At 34.7% G+C, this 8,610-nt stretch overlaps 1 long non-coding RNA gene across 1 annotated transcript in view; it reads left to right on the plus strand.

The window, feature by feature from the left end:
- The window catches only part of LOC111622268, a 15,039-nt gene extending 11,857 nt beyond the window's left edge, over positions 1-3,182 (plus strand). Inside the window, exon 3 of the long non-coding RNA XR_002756232.1 lies at positions 3,045-3,182. This is a non-coding gene — a long non-coding RNA (uncharacterized LOC111622268). The remainder of the gene's footprint in view (positions 1-3,044) is intronic.
- The last annotated feature ends 5,428 nt before the right edge of the window (positions 3,183-8,610 follow it).

The raw sequence follows: 8,610 nt of genomic DNA on the forward strand, positions 1-8,610 counted from the left end.
AAAAAACTGCATCTGCGTATCGCACGTCGCTTTCTCTTAACAATTCCATTGTTACGTAAGATTTCCATTGTTGACACTTCCATTGTTACTTAAAACTTCCATTGTTACTTAACACTTCCATTGTTACTTAGCACTTCCATTGTTACCTAACACCGCCATTGTTACTTAACACTTCCATTGTTGATGGAAGTGTTAAGCCTTAATCCTGTCTTTCTCCCCCACCGGGAGGAATTTCGAAAAATCCCTTCTTAGTGTGCGTTTTCGTGACGTACCCTATCTGTGTACCAAATTTCAGCTTCCAACTCCTAACCGTTTGGGCTCTGCACTTATTATTATTATCATTATTATTATCAACCCGTCTTGATTATATTATAGATGTGATTAAAAATTGAAGCCCGGCATTGTGACGATGTCATAATAAAATAATTGTTCGTCAACATTTAATAACTGATTGTTTTATATTCATAATTATTTCTGTGTTAAAATATTCTTATTCGTCTTCATGTTGAAACCTCTTACTTTAATTTAATCTTACTTCTATGAAACAATTATGTGTTTGAATATATTCTTGTAAAATAAGAAATTTATCACTTTCCCTGCGCTTTTATTGTTTATAGCTAAAATTATAAGCAATCAACTAGAAGCAAATTTGCAGAACTTGTATAGAATTACTATTGCTCTAACGTTATCATGCCAAATATATAAAAATCCAGCAACGAGTTGTGTAACTTTTCCGGCAAAACACTAGGTCATTTCAGCACAAAATTAAAATCGACTGTTTCGCCATATATTATGAGATTTTGCTAAAAAAAATTATATCAGTAGTTTTTATAAAATAGCAACATTTTAATCTTGTGAGTTTTACATAATACATTTTAAATGTTTATAACGAGTAAAAGCTTTATTAAATGCGACTCCACTAACGCAACATTGCCCCTCCAGTTTACCATGCAAATACTTTCAACTACCAAAAATTTTTATACAAGATTTCTGAGAATAAAGTGAAGAATTTTGCAGCGAAATTATCAATTTACGCATTTTGATTTCTTGCAAAATGTGTTTGAAACTTAGATTTAATTTAGAAACATCACGATTAAATTAATAATGCAATGAAAAGTCATAACACTGGAGTATTTTTCTATCAGGAAATGAATGAATGTAAAATTTACAAGAATTCGTAAAAGTTTTAATTTCCCTATAAGTAAATACTGTGTCAACTTTTAGTTAACCGTAAAACATAATCTAACATTTGAAATTTATCGAAAATAATTCAAAAACCGTCTATAATCTATACTCACCATTAAACACTTTTAATTTCTGATAATTACATCACTCTAAAATACTATTTATAAATGTATATTATATTTTTATACCGAATTAGAATATGCAATAAAAATTGGGATATCGTTTTAAAAAATGAAGTTGACTTCATTTTTATCGACAGCAGCTCTAACATATGGCCTTAGAGAAAGAAAACCACTTCTCATTGGTAACTCGTAAACGGTTGACGCCATGTCAACGGGCTTGTCTCTTGAAGTTTTCCGGGTTTTTTACGTTAGTGACACATAAATAGGAGCCACTTCAGTTAACTATAAAAGTCCTCCTGGTAGACATCATCTCTTGACATATTACCATGCATCCTGTTGCAGCGTATGAATAAAGAAACCGTTAGTAGTGCCATCTTCGATGAACGGATAGAGTTTTCTTGTGTCAAACAAACTTGGTTTGGAGCATTTATTGTATGATGCATATTTTTTATTACATTATAAATCGACGATCCATTTAATAATTAAAGTTCACTCAAGAGAAAAAATGAGCCTGAAAGTGATGTTACAGGAATTTAAACATTCATATCGACCGCCGAATGGCAAACCGATGAAGGTGGCAGCCTACCGCTCTGGGGCACCAGGGACTAAACTGGACGGATCGATAAATTCCCAAGAATTTTTCGGGAGTGGTCCGAAAGAAAACTTCCTGAAAATCCTTCACCACCCAGCCACATCATTGGGGGCCTGGCCAAACCCATAATGAGCTTGCAGAAAGAGGCCCTCTTATTGCTCACAGGGGAAGAAAGTGTTAAAATATCCTCTTTCACATTTATAATGTAACATTTGAAATAATCATTGCTCCGTTCGTATTTATTTAAATTTTAACATTTATTTCATTGATTTTAACGATAACCGTATTAATGAATCTTTCAGCATTGGCTTATAACATTTATAGATTGTGTGAGATTAGCAGTGGGTCACGGGTTAATCCCCAAATGACCCCTTACTCTGCACGGGCTGATGAAACCCGATCTCGGAGTCTTAAAATGGCTTTTTATCGAGTGGCGAGGGAGATGAGCAAGTCGGCAGGCGTCTTTAATTGACAGGAGACAGGTTTAAAACTAAACAAGCATTTATTATACAAGTAACTAAGCAATACAAAAGGTTACAATAGGGTGGCTACATCTAAGAATAAATGCAAATAACATAAGTACGCTTATGGCAATTATACAATCTATCCTTTCTCTAAAGGGTTTACTAACAACTATTCCTATATGCGTAGAGAGAGAGTTCGCTGGTTCAAAATAATTACCTCGAAGTACTATATGTTGCGACAACAGTTCTTTATGCCAGTGTTGGACTTGGTCGATGTCTTCTACCGATGCGGGAGACGTGAAATCACTATGACCCAATATAACCTCCGTGAGCGAACTCCTGAGCTTCCGGTGGTCTCCCTTTTTATATCCTTGTCGCGAGAGAGCTGACACGTCATCGACTGTTGTTGACGATGACGGTGCATTCTTCACACTTAAGTGTAAACTTTCCTAGCTAGTTGTTATTACAATCGGTGAAATCAGATCTAGTTCAAATTCTTAGGGTTTTTTTACGAAGATAATTAACAGAAAATTTAGATTTTTAAGAAGCTCGTAAAAATCCGCGAGCTCACAATTGTGTTTTGAAAAAAATATTACTAGAAAGTTTTGTATGTTTATAAAAATTTTCAATTAATTCCCTTAAAAGATTCTATTTAACACATATGAATATTTTCTTTTTCAGTTTGTCAACTTCGTAATAATTCAAGTGTGGGCGTTAAAACAGATTAGTGAAAATTTATGAATTATTTCATATAGACGATAATCGACGATAAAAATATTCTGTAACACAGTTTAAATAAAATAAAATTTCTGATGTCATATTCAATATAATGTTACATTTTCAATATTTTATTGTTTAATCATACTTGATTTAAATGATTAATATTTTAAATAATTTTAAGTATAAAAGTTCCTAAATAAAAGAACGATAAAGTCCACACCGTTGATGAGTGCTCCGCTTACATATTAAACAATCTATAACTTTAAAACTATGCTGTCTTGGACATATATTGATATAAACTTTTATGCTTAAAGTTATTTGAACTCTGAAATATTACGTATACCCTACATTTCACTCCTGATAATAAAAGTATTTTAATTTTTACAAAGACGTACCCAAAAATCCTCACATATGAAGAACTTCAAAATTCTTATTAACACTGTAATGACTATACAAAAAACTTGGGCCAATTTTTTGTATAGTCAAATATCAAAGTTTTAATAAATGTAAACGTTATAAATACAGTTTAAGATTTATACTATTATAAAATATAGACGTTTAGACAATTGATTTAGGTTACAAATTATTGTACAACACAAACGATTTTGATAATAGAACACCAAATAATAAGAAAATCACTAGGTCAAAAATCGTAAATTGTTCCATAAATTCAAAGCATATTCAAATTTTTATACTTTTCTGCACATACACAAGTCTAAATTTCGAACGTGATTTGATGTAGATATATACTTGATCAATCGAAAATGCGACTTCATTCGCTTTTAAATACATACACAAGTATAGTCTATATATAAGTGAAACTACAGAAGTGTGTCAGTACGCATAGAGTTCTAAAGTGATTCGGCCTCATCAGTGGAAAGGGATACTTCTCTATCTTATTGGTTTTATATGGAGTGTGCAGCCTGGCGAGGCGCGAAACCACGACTAAATGCCAGTGTTCAGGGAACGGAACCACTTGGCCACTGGCGGACCCGAAGTGATACTTGTTTTACATCAGTACTATTATACTTTACAATATTATTTCAGCATGCATCAATCGACATTCCTGTAATTAAATTTATAGTATTTACATATTTCATTTTGCCGTAGTGTTCTTTTAAGCGACGTTTAATTATATTACTTTCTTTACACAGTACATTTATATTATTTCTATCAATTTTACAGTTAAATTTACTGCATTGTTGATACCAAAAAAATTCTTTGTACTTTAGACGTATAGCGGATGCATCTTCCTTTAGTCTCTTCTCCAGTGTCCAGTTTGTTTCTATTATGTAACAGTTTCGTTGAAAGCACGTGCATTAAAGTTTATATACAACCCCCGCGACATCTTTTTTATTTTCTACTTTATTAAAAACAAACTTTATTGCACTAGATAACCAAATTTTTAGGGAAGCAATAATATGTACAGAAATATCATTAAATTTGTTTTCATATTTTTCGTATAAACAATTTATATAGGGAAAGAACATACCGACTAGTTGTTTATCCATTCTTTACATTAAAGCTGTTGGTCAAATAATTATAATGCCCTTTACTTATAGTCTTTCCAAAATCACTGTTTCATATATATATTTTTAAAAAGTTCTTTTTCTTTACAAAGTGTAGTTCTTGTTAGAATTTTTCATAATTTCATCAGAAAAGTATTCCGTTTTATATCTACGGGAAAATAAGATTTATAATTAATTGATTTTTTTAACGTTACAATGTTTTTCGTACTTACGAAAGTGTAATGTTTACTATTCCTTCTAATCGTGACACTTCATACATAAACTGTATATTATGTATATTATGGTTTATTGTGTTGGCATATTCTATTTTTTAGCTATAATTTCTTAAATCAAATATTAATAATATATCATCTACGTATCTAGCGTAAAAGCATATACAATTTAATTTCGATATTTTCTTACTTATTGATATCATACATATTTCGGCTACACATATTGAAAAAAAACGAAAATCAAGTTCGTTCTGGAAATAAGTACTTCCTAGTAAAAGTATGTTCTAGGAAAATAATTGAATATAAAGATATGTGAGAGGACTATAATGCATATATATATATGTCTGTATAAAATGGCTCACATGTAAAAAAAAGGTGTTCGCTGGTTGATGATGGTTAACTTTTTCTATTAAAAATTTTTACATGCCTTTTTATTATTTAGATATATATTTTCAAAATATTATATTTTTGTGCTGCAATTTGAAAAAAATTGTATAGCTGTGAATTCCCACTGTCGTCTGTCCGACTGTCTGTCTGTCTGTCATTTCTAAATCACAAGAAAGAAGTTAGATAGATGAAATCTTTCCCCTGAAAAGTGTTAGATAGATGACTGGCACGATAAAGGAAATCTACGATCTATTGATAAAGGAAAAATATGATGTACAGGGGTAAGCCATTACTAATTTGAGGCGAAGAGCATGTATTTTAAATTAAATAGATTAAAAATATGATTAAAATTGGATTCCCGCATTGTGTCCATGTCACAATAAATAACTGCTCGTTTTTAAATAAATACATTGTAAGAGAAGGTTGTTTTTTAATGCGTTAAACTGCATTATGTACAAATAAGTTAATAAAATGTCCATTCGTTTTGATTTGTATAATGACTAGTAATACTTAAGTAATATCTTGACATACATTTTTTTTAGCAAACTATTGAATTAGCGTAGCTCCGATTCAAACCGATGAAAGTAAAAAATCTAAATTTGAACATGGCGACTTACCACAAGCTTAAGACAATCGTCGTTAACAAAGGCGAGGAACTCGAAGATGTCCGTTAGAGATCTAGGGACCTGGTTGTCTTTCTAGAAATATCATAAATTACTCTAAACTATAAAAATATATGTGTGAGAAATAGACCGAGTTAATAAAAATAAAATGTTTGATATTAAACAATCAATTATTATTAACATCGAAACTCTCAGTTTTTCTTTGTGTTAAAATTTTCCCTGGGAGGAAATCTATCCTTCCGTGCCCCGGAGTAACTTCCTTTCACAACGGAACCCGAAACTGAATCACCCGGACATCTTTTGGAAAAAATCCACGATTGGTGAAACCCGACCACGAGACCCGAAGGTATAAAGACCAGGTGCCGCACGGAAGGGGGGTCGATTTTCGTTTACCCAGATCCAGGACGTCACCCGACCGCCTCGCCGACGAACCCTGGCACGATCCCGAGATACGACCGCATACCTACCCGCTCAAGAGCCTCGACCCGAGTAACCTTTCAAGCAAGACATAGACCGAAATTTCATCCGAGGTATGACCCAATATTGTACACTCTCTCTCGGCGCGGTGCCTTCGAATAACGCGCAAGTAGGTAGTCTTTGTATGTTAGGATTATGTTGTCTAAATAAATGTTTGTTTGTTTATTAANAATTCCGATGTCCATCCTAATTATGATATAACAGTAGCTGAGCGAGATTTGGCGGTAGTCCAATATGACCTTAACCACTTGATTCGAAGAACAAGTGGATCAGTTCCCCAGGGTGATGCTCTAGTTATCATAAATATTGTTATCGGAGGTCTAGGATTCATTATAGGGGTAATTTGTCTCATTGGAGTTAGATATTATTATATTCGATATAAGAAGACCCGACGTGCGGTCCCTCCACCTTCAACTCAATCCGATCCGGAAGAGATACCTATGACTATTAGAGAGGAGGGAAACTCAGCCTCGAGGGGACCCGAAGACGTCCCCTCCCGAGGAGTCCCGCTTCAGAGCGACCAGGCGCCACGAAGTCGGAAACCTATTGTTCAGTCGTACTAATAACCAACGTTAGCCCATAACCAAAATCTTTGTATTCTTCCGGTATTATCTCTCCTCGTCCTTTGGATTGATATATATAGTTATATCTACTATTAAAAACTCGCCTCATGCCATCTCCTTATGTGTATTTTTCCCTTATAGGCACCATGGCATCCGCCGACGCAGATGATTCCATTGCTACAATGCTGAGCTGCCCCATTTGTTATAATGTAATCCAAGCGCCAGCCTATCAGTGCGTGAATGGACATCTAGTTTGTTCTACCTGCAAGCTGCGCATTACCAATTGTCATACCTGCCGGGAGCCAATGGGGAACATCCGGAGCTTGATTGTCGATCAACTAACATCGACCTTAAGACTCCCGTGCCAGCACCGCCAATACGGCTGCAACGAATTACTTCTTGAACCCGTACGGGCAGCGCACCAATGGAACTGTCCCTTTAGACCTATAACTTGTCCTTTCTCAACCCAAAATTGTGTTTGGGAAGGGGGACGTTCCACCCTCCCTTCCCATTTTCTCAGCGCTCACCCCCAAATCCCAGACCTACACCGATCTTCTCTCCTTTTCCTGGGCATTCATTCTAACTACACTCCTCCCCTAAAATGGGCCGTTCTATTATCCTGTTATAATCAAAAATTTTTCGTGTGCGTTACTGAACATGAAGATTTGTCTGTCTCTATCTCCGTCCATCTATTGACTTCTTCTCCCCCTTCTACCTCTTTCACCTACTTTATTGCCTTTAAAAAAAGATCACAGTCACTTCAATGGACGTCCTCACTGATTCCACCCATTGAAGCCTCCACACTTTCCCCCTCTCAGCCTCCACTAAAATTATCAAGTGAACTTATCCATTCTTTCGGCGCACACAACAATCTAAAATTTTTCCTGTCTATTACGGCATCTTAATCTCTCTTTCTCCCCTTTCCAGATGAGTGGGCCCGACGAATGGTGGGATACCGATCCACCAATTCCTACGCAACCCACCCTGCCTGAGGTAGACCCAGCGTCCCTTCAGACAGCATTAACCTTCTCAAAATTACAACGAGAAGCAGGAAAAACACCAGCCACGCTTATCCTGCCCGTCGGGCATAGATGTCCACCCACCAAGGAAGCAGCCTTCCTGGAGGAAAGGAATCTAACCGAACAATTTTATGAAAATAAAAATACATTTCCTCCCCCCCACGCCTCGAGAACTCCAGTTTTGCAGCCCCCTCTGATGCGAGGAGGGTCCCGACCACCTAGGTCCCACCGACCATACCGATCACGCCACCCTTAATCCTATAAATCCCTCCTTACTATACCCCTTATATATATATTCCAGTTTATATAGCCTGAAATTACTAATATAATATATAATATTCCTTATATCTCTTTTTCTGTCACACTTATATCTAATATCATATAATCCATGTAAAATGTTGAATTATGCTATGTATATCCTTTTTACCTGTATTATTTTATGTATTTCAATAAACAATTAAATTTTATTATCGTTATCCTATATTTAATTTTCATTATCCTGAATTCGTTATCCACACATTTCTGATATTAATTTCTTTACTTTGCTTTCCCGAGAGAGAGAGAGAGTAACAACGCGAATTTTGTATAACCAGTCATACCTCTATACCGGTCTAAATTAATAAACTTTTATTCAACCATTATTATTAATACTTACTTTGCATATGANACATGCCTTTTTATTATTTAGATATATATTTTCAAAATATTATATTTTTG

The sequence above is a fragment of the Centruroides sculpturatus genome, unplaced genomic scaffold (genome assembly GCF_000671375.1).
Source record: "Centruroides sculpturatus isolate CEXI.00-Female unplaced genomic scaffold, Cexi_2.0 scaffold300, whole genome shotgun sequence".
Lineage (NCBI taxonomy): Eukaryota > Metazoa > Arthropoda > Arachnida > Scorpiones > Buthidae > Centruroides > Centruroides sculpturatus.